Here is a 14,506-nt window from a genome sequence, read left to right on the forward strand (position 1 = left end):
CTTTGGCCTCTAGGCCCTGTGGCAGCAGGGTGGCCTTTCACACACTTTTGTTCCGCACAGGCCAAAAGAATGCGGAGCCTGACCGAAAGCCTCGGGGAGCTCCTGCAGGAAAATGATAGTGATGTGGTCAGGATGAGCATTGTTCTACTTAGTGATTTCTTCTTGGATAATGACAACCCAATACCCAGCCCCATCGCCCTGCAGCTGGCTAAGGTGCTCCTGCCACTCTTTGAACACGTAAGGCTCTGTGCCCTCAGCCACGGCCACTGGCTGCTGCCCAGACACTTGGTGCCCTGTGGAGATGCAGGCCTGCGCCAAGGTGGGCCAGAATCAGCTGATGCCAAGGTCTTGTTTCCTTCCTGTTACACAGGATGACTGGCATGTGCAGTGGATCTCCATGTTTGTATTTCGAGCCTTGCTGTCTACTGTAGTGGAAGAAGAGAAAAAGCTCCTGATGACACAAGTGTGTCACAGCCTGCTCCCACTCTTCTTCCACTGCCATGATGAAAATCAGAGTGTGGCAGAGGTGAGGACTCACGGGCTGCTGCTGTCGCCCTGGGAGGGGGCTTGGCTGCCTCCTGCCCTGGCGCCTGGCAGGCTGCATCCTCCTCCTGGCCCTGGCACAGGGATGCTGATCCTGGGCTGTGGGGCCATTTCCGTGTCTCTACTGCTCTCCAGGCTTCTTGGGAAACCCTGCTTTGTGTGGCCAAATTCCTGAACAGGAGAGTTCTTGAAAAACCTGTAAAGAAGGAGAAACTGTGGAGGTTCATTGAGATCCTGGTAAGGAGGGCCGGGAAGCCGCAGCCCCAGCCTGGAGCAGCCCCTGAGCGCGGTGCTCGGTGTGCGGGCTGGCAGCTGTGCCCCTGCCCGCTGCTGCAGCCCGAGGCCGCGCGGGCTCTGCTCCAGGCTCCTGCGGCCCGAGCCGGGTGCCCATGGAGCCCCGGCCCGGGGAGCTGCGGGGCCAACCCTTCCCTCCTGTCGCTCTCTCCAGCTGGCAGAGGACAGCAGCAGTGTGGCCGAGCACCTGCGCCGGGCCCTGCCCTACCTGCAGAGCCCACAGGAGCCCCTGCGAGAGGCGGCCGTCAGGTTCATGGGTGAGCCACGAGCTGGGCCAGGAGGGCGTGTGGGCACAGGGCTGGCAGAGCCGCTGGCAGGGAGCTGTGCCGCTGGGCCTGACAGGCTCTGTGTTCCCAGGGACGGCCGGGCGGTACCTGAGGGGGAGGAAGGAAGAGCTCCATCTCATCTGTGAGGGTGAGTGAGGGCAGCGGGCTGCCAGCGAGGGCTGGCGGGGGAGCTGCGAGCCCTGCCCCGGCTGTGGAGGGCTCTGCTCCCTGTGCAGACCAGGGGCAGCGTGGACAGAGCACACAGAGCTTTCAGGGCACCTGGGAGATTCGTGGCCAGCAGCTTTGGGCTGATCCAGCTGGTCCCTGCTCCCTGCTGGCCATAGCCAGAGCCGGCTGGGATGGCCCTGGCACAGGGATCTCCTCGGGTCCCCTCAGATGCGGGAACTGACCATGGCGCTGTTCCTCTCTCTTTCAGCCCTAGAAGACACGGCCAATGACATCAGTGTCGCCGTTGCGAGCCTGGCAGTTCAAACATTGTCTGTCCTCCAGGGAATAGAGAGAGCTCGATATTCCCGCTTCCACAGCCTGCATGATCGGCTCTGCAGGGCATGGAGGAGACGGCCTCGTCTGTCGGGGCTCGGCTGGCTGCGCTGCTGCAGCTCTGTAGAGAGCTGATCCCAGAGGCTCTGTCTGCTGGGGCCACCTGAGCCAGCAGGAATGTTTCGTTTCTTTAGGATTGTTCTTTTCTTCTTTTTGTTTTTCTTTAGCATAGAAATATAGGATGTGTTGTAATAGACAGACTCCCAGGATCTTTCTTTTGCTGCCCAGGCTCTGCAGGGCCTAGGGGAAGAGGGAGAAAAGGGTTCCTGGGCTCAGCAAGCTGCCCAGGCATGCAGGGTTGCAGGGAAAATGGCCAGAAGCCCCTTGGCCTTTGGTGGTTCTGCTGAAGCCTTTGTGCTGCCCACAGAGCAGATGGGCAGGAGCTGGAGCTGTGGGGATCTCTGTGAGAGCGGTGCCTGGAGATGGCCACAAGCCCTGTCCCAGGCAGGAAGCGCCATCCGTGTCCTCCTGCCCGTGTGTTGCTGCCTGGAATGCTGAGGGCTCCCAGGTGCCTCTTGATGGGACAGGTTGGCCAGGCTGGAGGAGACCCTGAGGGGACGGGGCCACGAAGGGATGAGGGGCTGTGGAAGCCCAGACAGGACAAGGCAGTGGGAAGGCACGGGGGGGACGTGTGAGGGAGTGGGTAACGTTGGCTCAGGGAGGAAAGTTGGTTGGAACCAAAGGCACCACTCACCCTCACAAAAATATCACCAAAAGTCCTCACAAAAATATCATCAAAATCCCATAAAAATCCCCCCCAAAACACCCAAAACCCAACTAAAATCTTCCTAAAAAATCCCCCAAAACTCCCCAAAATCCAATAGAAATCGACTCAAAATCCTCACAAAAAATCCCACCAAAAATACCATAAAATTCCCACAAAAATTCCACTGTAGATTCCTTGAAAATGCCAGAAAAACCACACAAAATCCCAGGTAAATCTCCACAAAAATTCCACCCACAAGCCCACAAAACTCACCCAAAAAAATCCACAAAAAATCACCCCAAGGCTCACAGAAATCCCTCAAAATCCCCATAAAAATCGCCCCCAAAATCCCCTTAAATGCCACACAAAAATCCCACAAAAAGTCCCACTAAATCCCCATGAAAATCCCACAGAATCCACAGAGAAAAATTTGTACAAAAATGCAGCCAAAAATCCCCCAATCACACAAAATCCACACAAAAAATCCCACCAAATCACCCAAAATATCCGACCAAAATTTCCCTAAACCCCCGCAAAATCCACACCAAATACACTCAAAAAATCCGCGCCGAAATCCCACCAAACCCCTCTCAAATTCCCCAAAAAATGCCCCCAAGTCCTATCACATCCCACCCGAAGTGCGAGGAAATCCACCCCAAAAATCCCCACGAAAACTTCCCTCAAAATCCCAGCCAAACCTCCCAGGAGCAGCCCAAGAATCCCGCAGAGATCGCTGCGAGTGCCCGAATCGCCCGGAACAATCGCCGAGCCATCCCCGCCCGGCCCCGCGCTCCGGCCCCGCTCTCTGTGGGGCCGGGGCCTCTCCCCCCTTGGCTCTGCGCTGGTCCCGTTCGCGCTCCGCTCCCGCTCCCGCCCCACCAGCGCTCCCTGCCCTGGGCCGCGCTGGCCGAGCCCGGCCGGGCGCGCTGGATCCGCTGGGACGGCGCATCCCGGCCCCGGCCCCGGCCCCGCGGGGCTCCCGGGGCAGCTCCGGCCGGGATGCGGCACTGCCGCGGGGCTTTGGGCTTTCCCGGCGCTGCCCGGCGGCTCCCGGGGATCTGCGGCTTCCCGAGGGACTCGGGGAGCTTCCAGAGGGGACCTGGGCTGGCTCCGGGGGGATTTGGGATCACTCCGGGGGGAGCTGGGGACGGCTCGGGGGGTTTGGGGTTGTTCCCGAGGATTTTGGGGGCATCTGGAAGAGGCTCCAGAGGGGATCTGGGGCTTTCTGAGGGATCTGGGGGAATTCTGAGGGGATCTGGGAGAGTTTCAAGAGGGATTTTGGGGTCTTCCAAGGGATTTTCAGAAGTTCGGAGGGATTTGGGGATGCTCCAGAATGGATCTGGGGCAGTTCCAGAAGCAATCAGGGACGTTTTTGAGGGATTTTGGCAAGTCCTAGAAGGAATTCAGGGAATTTCAGCAGGATTTTGGGGTAATTCAGAGGAATTGGGGAGGTTCCAGCAGGGATTTGGGGTCATTCCCAGGGGATTGGGGGGTGGATTTCTGGTGAGATTTCCGTTTCTTCCCCAGATTTCAGGCTTTTTCCCAAGATTTCCTGTTTTTTCAAGAATCTGTGGATTTTTCCCTGAATTTGGGTCTCACTGTGGGGTAGAAGGGGAAGGTTTAGGAGATTCAGGGTGAATTCTTGGGGGCTCCTGGACGGATTTTGGGTGGGTTCCCAATTGAATTTTGTGCTTTTGTCCCAGAATTACAGGATTTTTCCCAAAATTTGGGTATTTGCCTGAAGATTCTGCTATTACCACAGGTTTGTCCCGGAAGGGGAAGCTTTGGCGGGTGAGGGGGGGGGGGGGGCATTAGGGTGAATTTTAGGGATAACTGAGGCTGGATTTGGGTTTTTTCCCAAGGATTTTGGAGTTTTTCCCAGAATTTCAGGATTGTTCCCAAAATCCCAGGACTTCTACTCTGATTTGTCTCTTACCATGGACATTTGGTAAAAGGGGAAGCTTTGGGGCGGTTCCTGGTTGGATTTTGGGGATATTTGAGGCTGCATTTTGAGTTTTTCCCCCAGGAATTCAGGATTTCTCCCAGAATTTCAGGATTTTTTCCCAAAATGTCAGGATTTTCCCAAGGATTTGGGTCTCACCATGGACTTGTCATAGAAGGGGAAGCTTTGGGGGGTTCCTGGTTGGATTTAGGGGTGTTTCCAACTCAATTTCAGGGATTCTTGATGGGATTTTGGGGGGAATCCTGGTTGGGTTTGTTTTTTTTCCTCAGGATTTTGGGTTTTTTCCATGAGAATTCCAGGATTTCACCCAGCATTTCTGTCTTACCATGGGCTTGTCATAGAAAGGGAAGCTTTGGGGTGCTCAGGGTGAATGAATTTGGTGGGATTCCAAGTTGGACTTTGGGGATATCTGAGGCCAGAGTTTGGCGGTTTTTCCCCAGCATTGCAGTTCTTTCCGCAGTGCCAGAACTCCCCCAGCCGCTGTCTCCCCACGGGTTGGCCGCAGGAGGGGAAGCCCTGCAGGGAGCGCAGGGCGTTGGTGGCGCTGCTCATCTCCCTGAAGGTGAGGAAGGCCTGGCCCCGCAGGCCGAGACTGCGCCGCACCAAAATGTCCAAAATCTGCCCAAACGGCGAGGAAACGGCGCAGAGGGACTTCTCCAGCTCGGGGACACCCAGGGGACAGCCTGAGCCCCTGGGGACAGGCACGGACACTCTCAGAGCCCCCAGGACCCCCCAGCCATCCCCGTCCTCCTTGGTGTCCCGGTTCAGGTGGTTGATGGAGATGCTGGGCTGGGGCCGGGGGTCCTGCACCGCCAGGGCCGGGACCCCTCTGTGGGGACAGGGGGGCTTCAGGGGGCGTCTGGGGGGCTGCGACCCCTTCACCCCCTGGCACCCCTTTAGGTGTCCCCAGAGCCCCAAATCCACCCCAGACCCACCTAAAGCCCCCAAATTACCCTCAGATCCCCCCACTTTACCCCAAAATTGACCCCAGAGCCACCTCAGAACCCCCAGATCCCTCCAGTTCCTCTCACAACTCCGCCAAAGTCCCCTCGGACCCCCGCAATTACCCTCAGATCCCCCTAAACCCAACGGAGAACGCTCCAGAAGCTCTCAAGCTCCCCCCAAAGCTCCCTAAAGCCCCCTCATTCCCCCAAACCCAGCAGACACACGCCTATTTCCTGTCAGTTCCCCCAGGAATCCCCAGTTTCTCCCCGAGCCGCCCCAAACCCCCCGTTCAGTTTCCCCGGCCCCACCTCAGCCCCTCCTCAGCCGCGCTCCCCTGACAATTTCCCGCCTGCACCGCGCGCGCGGGCTCCTCCAGCCAATAGCGGCGCGCCCCGTGCCGAACCAACCAATCAGCGCGCGGCTGCAGCCAATCAGAGGGAGCCGGGAGCGGCGCCCCTCCCCCGGCGGCCCCGCCCCCCGGGCTCGGGCGGGCCCTGCGGGCGGCGCTGCCAGAGCGGGGGAGGCGCTGGGAGAGGCGGGAGCCGCGGGAGCCGCGGGGGCCGCAACGCTGGGGAGGGGGCTCCGCACAGGGGCCGGGGGCTGGGAGGGGCTGGGGGGGCTGGGGAGGGGTCCTGGGGGGATCGGGGGCCTTTGGGGAGGGAGCCGGGGGGAGTTTAGGGAGGGCTCTGGGGGGTCCTGGATGGCTCATGGAGGGGTCCTCGGGGGAGTCTGGGCGTCCTGGAGGGCTCTTGGGTGGGGGATCCTGAGGGGTCCTGGAGGTGTCAGGGAGAGTCTGGGGAGGGGTCTTGGAGCATTGTGGGGGGACCTGGGGGGTGGGGATGGGTCCTGAGAGGGGCCTGGAGTGGGGGTCTTGGGAGGGTCTGGGCGGAGTTGGGGGAGCGGTTTGGGGGGTCCTGGTGGCGTCCTAGGAGGTTTTGGAGGTTTTGGGGAGGGGCTTTGGGGGATCTGGAAGGGTCCCAGAGAGGGTCTGGGGGGGGTTGGGGGTTTTTGGGAGAGGTCCTGGAGGGATCTGGGGAGAGGCTGGGGGGTCCAGAGTTGGGTTTGGGGCGGGGTCTGGAGGGTCCTGGAAGGGTCCTGGGGGGGGTCTTGGGAAGGGTCTCAGGGGGTCTCAGGGGGCATCCTGGGCTGGGTGCAGTTGGGGTCTGGGGGCTCTCAGGGGGTCCTGGGCCAACTTTGGGGGGGGGCTCTGGGGAAGATTTGGGGTTCCTGGAGGGGGTCCTATGGAGATCTGGGGGTCCCAGGCAGTCCCAGGCTCACCCTGAATGGGGTCTGGGGGTTTCAGGGGGAGGGGGCACAACAGGGATTTTCCCTTCCCACATTTTTGGGAGGATCTTCCATGGTGCCCCCTCCCCAAAAATTTCCAAGGGCCCCTGAAGTTGCTCCTGTTCCACTGGCTGGTGCCCTCTGACCCAGGACAGCCCCCAGTGAGTCTGGGGGAATTTTGGGGGGATTTTGGTGGTGGTTTTGGACTTCGGGGGGATTTTCTTGGGAGTTAAGGGGGAATTCTTGGAGTCTTTTGTGAGAATTATTAGGTTTTGAGGGGGTTTTGTGGATGTAGGGAGTTTTGGATTTTGGGGGATTTTATTGTCCTTTTGGAAGGGGTTCTTTTTAAAGGGTTTATTGAAATTATTGGGAGGTTTTTTGTTTTTAATTTTAGTGGGTTCCACTGGAATTTTGTGGGATTCTCTGGGGTTCTGGAGGCTCTTCTTGTGATTTTTAGGGGATTTTGGGGCTTTTTAGTGAAATTTTGGGGGGCTTCGTGTAGTAATCAGGGCTCATACCTTTATTAATGTTCAGCTCTATTAAAAAGATCAGCAGAGCAAGGGAGCTCAATACAGAGCTCACCCCCGCTGTTGTAGCTTTTTCCCAGTAGCCAAAGGGCGAGAAGGCTGCAGAGTCTGTCCCTGGAGTCTCCGTGGCACACTGGTAGCCGGAGGTGAAGAGGTGTGCAGTCTGTGTCTGAAGTCCTGGTAGCCGAAGGGTGAGGGGATGTGCAGAGCCTGCTACCAAAGTGCAGCAGCAGCTGTCCCCTGTCCTTCCCTCCTGGGAACACCAGGAAGAGTTGTTCCTTTGTTCCTGCTTCCCACAGCCCAGTCCAGTCTGGTCCCCTGCAGGCTATGGTGACAGGTCAGACACAGACCAGGGATGTGGTTCCCTTTTCCCCAAGCAGCGCACCCATCCAGCCCCCTCCACTGTGCCCAGCCTTCCACTTAGGGGTGTTTTCATCCCCAAAACCCCCTCCCGTGATTCCACTGGTCTCTCTATTTTGCATCCCAGTCCTAGAATGGTAGTGTGGGTGGGGGTGTAGGTGATTCCCAGGAGCAATTTGCTAATTAATATTTCAATGTCAGTACTTAGCCCAAACCGAAGTGTCTCAGCAAGGCTGTTTTGTTCATAATAAATCCCTCCACTATTTCTTTGATTTGGCTTAAGCCCGCATCAACTTACAGTCTCTGGCTTTTGAGGGTTAGCTTCTTTGGGTAATTCTCTTAATTCCTAGAAGCAACGTAAGACTGAATAATATTCTAACTAAAAATTTCTTCAGTTGACTTCTTTGGCTAAAGGACACTTATTAAACAATTAGAAATTGCTTGAACTTTTACTGTGTTACTTTAACTCAGAAACGGTTACTACTACCTTACTGTATATAAGCTTCTAGCAAGTTTTTTTTAAAGTTAATTTTAAGTCTTCTGGTCCCCTAATTACTGTCCATATACAAGAGGAGGTGGGTGACCCTGTTGGGTCTGGTCTGGTGTCTGGGGGTGGCACTGATCCTTTTACTCTGGTGATATGGGTTCAGCCTTTTTGTTGAATACCTGGAAAGGTCCTTCAAATTTGAGGGTTAGTGGAGTGGTGGTGCTCTAGGATTTTATTAACACCCAATCCTCAGGACTGATGTGGGCATTGGTATCCAGAAGGGAGGTTTGGGGGAGATACCCCTTCTTTGTGAGGCCTTCTTGGGATTTTCTTATGATTTTTAAATATTATTTAGTTGCTGCCTCCCCTTCTAAATATCTGCAGTACTGAAAGGGGTGATTAGAAGAGGGAGTCTAAACATTATTTCATAAGGAGAAGCCCCTATGTCGGACCGAGGTCTTGTTCTGATGCACAAGACAGTAAGAGGTAAATATTTGAGCTAATTAATTTTTGTCTCTTTAATTAATTTGGTTGTTACATTTTTAAGAGTTCTAGTCATCCTTTCTGCCCTTCTCGAGTTTTGAGGATGCCATGGGGTGTGCAATCTCTACCTTATCCCCAGGGCTTTTGTTACTTGATGCAAAGTTCAAGAGACAAAATGTGGACCTCAGTGCGAGTCAATGTTACTGACTAGCCCGTATCGAGGTATGATATTTTCTAAGATTATTTTTGCAACTTCTTTTGATTGGGAAAGCCTCCGCCCAGTGAGTGAGATGATCTACGATCACTAGTAAATGTTTGTACCTCTGCACAGAGGGCATTTTACTGAAATCTACTTGTATGTTTTGGAAAGGTCTTAAAGCAAGTTTTCCTCCCCCGTGTGCTGTTTTTCTCATTACCTATTGGTCAGTTTTCAGGCAAATCCCACATCCACTTGTGACTGCCTTTGCCAGGTCATACACTCCAATACATAAATTTTCCCATAAAAAGTGGTCGCACAAACCTTGGATTCCCCAGTGGGTCAATTCATGACTTGAACTATTATCTTTTTATCTTGTGGGATGGTCCTTACCCTTAATTGGATTTGCAAGTTGTGAGAACCCCGGGTTTGGTTTGGGGTCTCGTGTGGTGGTAAAGTCTCTCTTCCAACCCGTGCTTCCAAAGAAAAACTCCACAGTCTCTTGTTGTTCGGTCTCAAGACAATTTATTGCTAGTTATCTAACAGATTATGTTCTCAGGCTGTGTCTGTTTGATCAGCGGCCCGGGCAGAGACGCACACACTCCTGACACCCTGACTGTCCAGTGTCTTCTTCTTCTCCCTCCCCACCCAGGGCTGCTGCTATCTTTTATAAGATATATTACGTATAACATGTTTACAATTATTCCCCAATACCTACTACCTATATTACCAAGTGCTTTTCTACTCTAAACCAATCTGCGAATGCCAACATCACCAAGAACATGGATGTAAGGAAGAAGAAAGGAAGGACAGGAACAGCCCACTTTCCTCCTTCTTAGAACTTCTGACCCCCATGTACAAAGTAAAAATCCCCCTGTACATGTGCTAAAACCCCCTGTACCAAAAAAAAAAAAAATTTCCCCTCTACTTTGTAACTACTTTTACTATACTATCTAACCCTTTGTGACTGATTTTTCCACCTTAAAAGTTGGTAATTCATTCCATGGCTCAAACTCAAAATCACAGCTGATTCCAGCTGCCTGCTGGGGTCTAGAGTGCCTCTGACAAAGGCTGGAACCTCTAAAAATATCTGAGAGACATTTTGAGTTCCCACATCTCCCCTCCCTGTTTGAACCAAAAACACCTGCTTTGCCACTTTGTTCAAGGCCCTTAGAATACACATGAAAATGCATGGCATAACAAGCAGAAGAACTACAAGCCCTATAAGAATGTAAAATATTGTTTTTAAAATTTCTTTCCACACTGGTGAGACATCAAAAAGGTTAAAGAAATCATCCCACCAGGGTCCTGTTATTTTTTCAACTTGGTGATACTACTTTCTAATTGTTTTATTTTTTCATGAATGGATTTTGAATGATCGGACAAGTTCATGCAGCACATCCCCTCAAATTCTTCACATCCGTGCCCATGTGACAGCAACAAATAATCAATTGCTGCCCTGTTTTGAAGCACTGCCTGTCTTGCACTGCTGATATCTGTTAACATGTCACTCAGTGCAGACGAAATGGCACGACTGTGTTTGCTCAACCAGCAAGCTATGTGGTCCAATTGTGTCAAGGCCACCCCTGATGCTGTTTGGGGCGAGAAAATTCCAACTGCAATTCTCTGAGCCTTGTCCCAGGTATAAACATCATCATCATCACAATTCAGACTCTATTGATCAAGGGATCTTTTTTCCCTGCATGTCTGCTCCTTTAAAGTTTTCAAATCAGGTGTTATCAATGAGAGCTCCCCAATGCTGCATGGACTGCCCTTGACTTTTGCAGGGATAGCAGGCCAAACTCTGTCCCCGCAAACCAGAAACACTCCCTTCGGTAAAGTGGCTGGGTGTTGAAGGGATGCTTTGCTCGTCACCTTGGTGTAATTGCACCAGGATGATGCATTTTTATAAAAAGGCTGATTTGGAGTGACATCTATTGTATGATTATCTGTCTTTGCCACTCCCACTGGATTAAATTTGATGCAGTATTTCATTTTTGTTGACCCAAAAATGTCTAATTCTGGGGGTTCCAGGTGAGGCACAGGGAGGTACTGCGTCCAAACATGCCATCCTTCCATAGGATCTGAAAAAGTTTTCAAAACCTTTGGAGGGATTTTTTTGGAATTGGCCACTCCTTCACTGGCACACCTACCAAACATGTTGAAAATTGTTTCCCTGGCTTTGAATGAGTCAGACAAATACTGTCCAGACCCGCTGCCTTTGCCAAAGTTTCCCACACATTTTCCCTTGGTTGTTTCATGGGAAAGTCTGTCTCATTGCCCAAAGCAACAGGCAAGAGAATGAGACGCATGAACACTGCCTGTCTAAACTCCATGTCCATGTCCCCAACCTCTGTGAAAAACCCTGCAATACAGCAACACTCAAATAACACTTAATTTCCCCGAAAAAAAACCCAAGTCTCTGGGTAATCAATCGTTGTCTGACGAGACGTCTGCAGCGTCGTTGTCTGCCTCCGTCTGCGTGCTCTCTTCTTTGCTCCTCGGGTCCGCGTCCACCTGCGTCTGCACCTGAAAAGGTTTCACGTGCCTCGCCGACACCCACTTCGGTCCTCACTGTGTGGAAACACAAGAGAAACCCTTGCCCCAAGTTATTAATGTAAATGGACCTTCAATTTGTCCTGATTCTGGATTTCTGATCAAAACCAAAGGATTTTCCCTTAACTTTGCTTGTGCAGTGTTTGTAAAATACCTGACAATTGGTGGTGTGGGCTCTGAGAATGAACTATTTAAAAAATTCAACACATACAGAGCTTTGTTCAGCCACATATAAGGTGTTGTGCCTGCCTCTCCCCTTTTCTGTTTATCCAAAAGGGATTTCAGGGTGTGATGTGTTCTTTCAATGATTGCTTGACCTGAGGGAGAATAAGGAATACCAAAAGTGTGTTTCACTCCCCATTTTTTCAGAAATTTTTCAAGCACCTTGCCTGTATAAGTTGGACCATTATCTGTTTTTATTTCTTGTGGCACCCCGAGTGATGCAAATGCTTGTAGAAAGTGTCTGCAGGCATGTTCTGTGGTCTCCCCTGTATGTAATGATGCAAAAATCGCCCCTGAAAATGTGTCTACTGAAACATGGATATTTTTGAGCCTCCTAAAGGATGGGTATTTTGTGACATCAGCTTGCCAGAGCTGAAGACTCTGCAATCCCCTTGGATTGACAGTTCCTGTAGATGCAGGAGGCTGCAAAAGTGACAGTCTGGACAAGCACTGATGATCTCCTATGCCTGACTTTTAGAGAGGCGAAAGGATTCCATCAATGCCTGTGCATTTTGATGGAAAAATGCATGGCTCAATTTTGCCTGCTCAAAAATATCTGGCAATGTCTGAGATATGGTCATTGTGAGTCTGTGTGCGTGAGCATTTCTGCTGCTAAGAACCGTGGGAGTGATGAATGTGCCCTGATATGTGTAACAAAATATTCGTGTTCTCTACTTTCTAGAATTGTCCTCATGCATGACAAATATGAATATAAAATTTCATTGTCAGTGTGTTTCAAAAGTGATTCCTCTAACTGTTTGACCACATTCACAACATATGCTGAATCTGTGATCAGATTGAGAGGTTCCTGAAACAATTGAAAAACCCTGACCACTGCTGCCAATTCCACAATTTGTGGTGAACCCTGTACCATTTTAATGTCTGATTCCCACTCCCCTGTTTTTGGGTTTTGCCATGTAACTACTGATTTTTGAGTTTTTCCCCGAACCATCAGTGAACACTGTCACCCCTTCCACTGGTTCCTGGCTTATTTTTGGTTTTTCCCTGAAACTTACTTTCGCATTCAGCATCCTGTGAGCTGGAAGATGAATTGTACAAACTCCCAGATATCCTAACAAAGCAACTACAAAATCCTGTGATTTCTGCATCGCCCATTCAAAATACACTATTTTCAAAGGAACATGAATAACTGAGAAATCTCTGCCTGACATTGTCAGCAACCTGGTTCTCGCCTTGATAATAATCTGTGCTACCATTTCTAGATCTGTGAGAATTGTTTTTGAGGGCCTGTAAGCTAAAATATCCCACTCTATTAACAAAAGAGGGTCCACTTGAGACAAATCCCACTGAAAAATCAACCCATATAACTGTGCTGTTTCCGCCAACACTGCTAAATGAAAGGGCAATGATTCTACAAAGCGATGTGCTTGTCTCTGCTGAATCATGTCTGTGATCTTTTCAAGGTCTCTTTTTGCTTCAGGCGTCAGAGTTCTGGGAGATTTGATGTTGTTGTCCCCTCTCAAAAGATCGAGCAATGACGAGATGTCATCATTGGTGATTCCCATGATCGGTCTCATCCAGTTGATCTCCCCCAAAAGCTGTTGCAAGTCCTGGAGATTGGTGACCTTTGTGTTGATTTCCAGTTTCTGTGGCCTTATTGTTTGTTTCGTGATCTTCCATCCCAAGTATTTCCAAGGTGCAATTTCCTGTATTTTTGGTGTACTAGTTTCCAGTCCTGCTTTTTGCACCTGCGCAATCACACAGTCACGAACCTCTTGCACCTCCTGTTTTGTTGGTGCTGCAATGAGCAGATCATCCATATAATGGATAATTTTTGGTTTTGTATGTTTCTCTCATGATGGATGCAAAGCTTGGGCCATGTACCATTGGCAAATGCTTGGAGAATTTTTGAGCCCCTGAGGAAGAACTCTTCAGTGGTATCTTTGCAGAGGTTCTTCTCTGTTGATGCTTGGGACAGAAAATGCAAAGCGTGGAGCATCATCTGGATGAAGTGGAATGCTGAAAAAACAGTCCTTGAGATCAATGATCACAAGCGACCAGTCCCTCGGGATCATCGAGAGAGATGGAAGCCCAAGCTACAGTGGCCCCATGTCCTGATGACCTCGTTGATTTTCCTGAGATCATGAAGCACTCTCCAAGACCCTGAAGTTTTCTTGCGAATGACGAACACTGGGGAATTCCATGGGCTGTCTGTTGGTTTGATGTGTCCCTTCTGCAGCTGTTCCTGGACCAACTTTTTCAACGCACTCAATTTTTTCCGCTCTATGGTCCACTGATCCACTCAAACAGGATCATTTGTTTTCCAGGTCAATTTCAGAGTGGCGAGTGCCACAGTGACCCCTGTTAAAAATCCAACTCTAATTTCAGTCCCTATTGTGCCAAAAGGTCCCTTCCCCATACTGTGATGGGCTTTTGCATGATGAAAGGACGGATAACTGCTGTCTTTTTTCCCGGGCCTGTGACAACAATTGCGTTCTCACTCTGGATGCACAGGGAACTCCCCCCTATGCCTGTGAGAGAACCCAAAGGTGCAACCAAGTCCCATTCCTGAGGCCAAAAAATGTATGAAATAACTGTAACATCCGCTCCTGTGTCAAGCATCCCTGTAATAGCAATTGTCTTTTCGTTACAAGTCAACTGACGAGTAACGATGGGTCGATCCCGGCTCAAATGTTTCACCCAAGATGCATGCACATCTGCTTGATCACCAGGAAAAGAGTCCTGTTTGTTGAACACCGGCATGGCTTGCCTTTCTGGATGAGATGGCAGAGCCATAGCTCGAGCAATCGGTGTGTTTTGTGGAATTGTCAGAGGTGGTCGCAAGGCTTTTGCCGTGACCATCAGCTCCTCATTATGGTTTGCTGAAATCAAAGATGGATAAACAACAAGTCCAAGGATAGTTCTTCTGTCCCTGGCCATTATTAAAAAGTCCTGCCTTTTCCAAGAAGTCCCTGTGACACCTGTAGGTATCACTGCATGGCTATTGTCCAAAAGACACATCAATTTGGAGGTTGCCAAGACGCATTGGAACCCAGGTGGTACCAAGTCTGGGTTGCTGGGGATTTTGGAGATTGCTCTGCCGAGGGGTTCTGTTTGTTGCTCCCCGAGGATTGTTCCTGTTGGTTCTGTGT

The sequence above is a fragment of the Lonchura striata genome, chromosome 27 (genome assembly GCF_046129695.1).
Source record: "Lonchura striata isolate bLonStr1 chromosome 27, bLonStr1.mat, whole genome shotgun sequence".
NCBI classification, from domain to species: domain Eukaryota; kingdom Metazoa; phylum Chordata; class Aves; order Passeriformes; family Estrildidae; genus Lonchura; species Lonchura striata.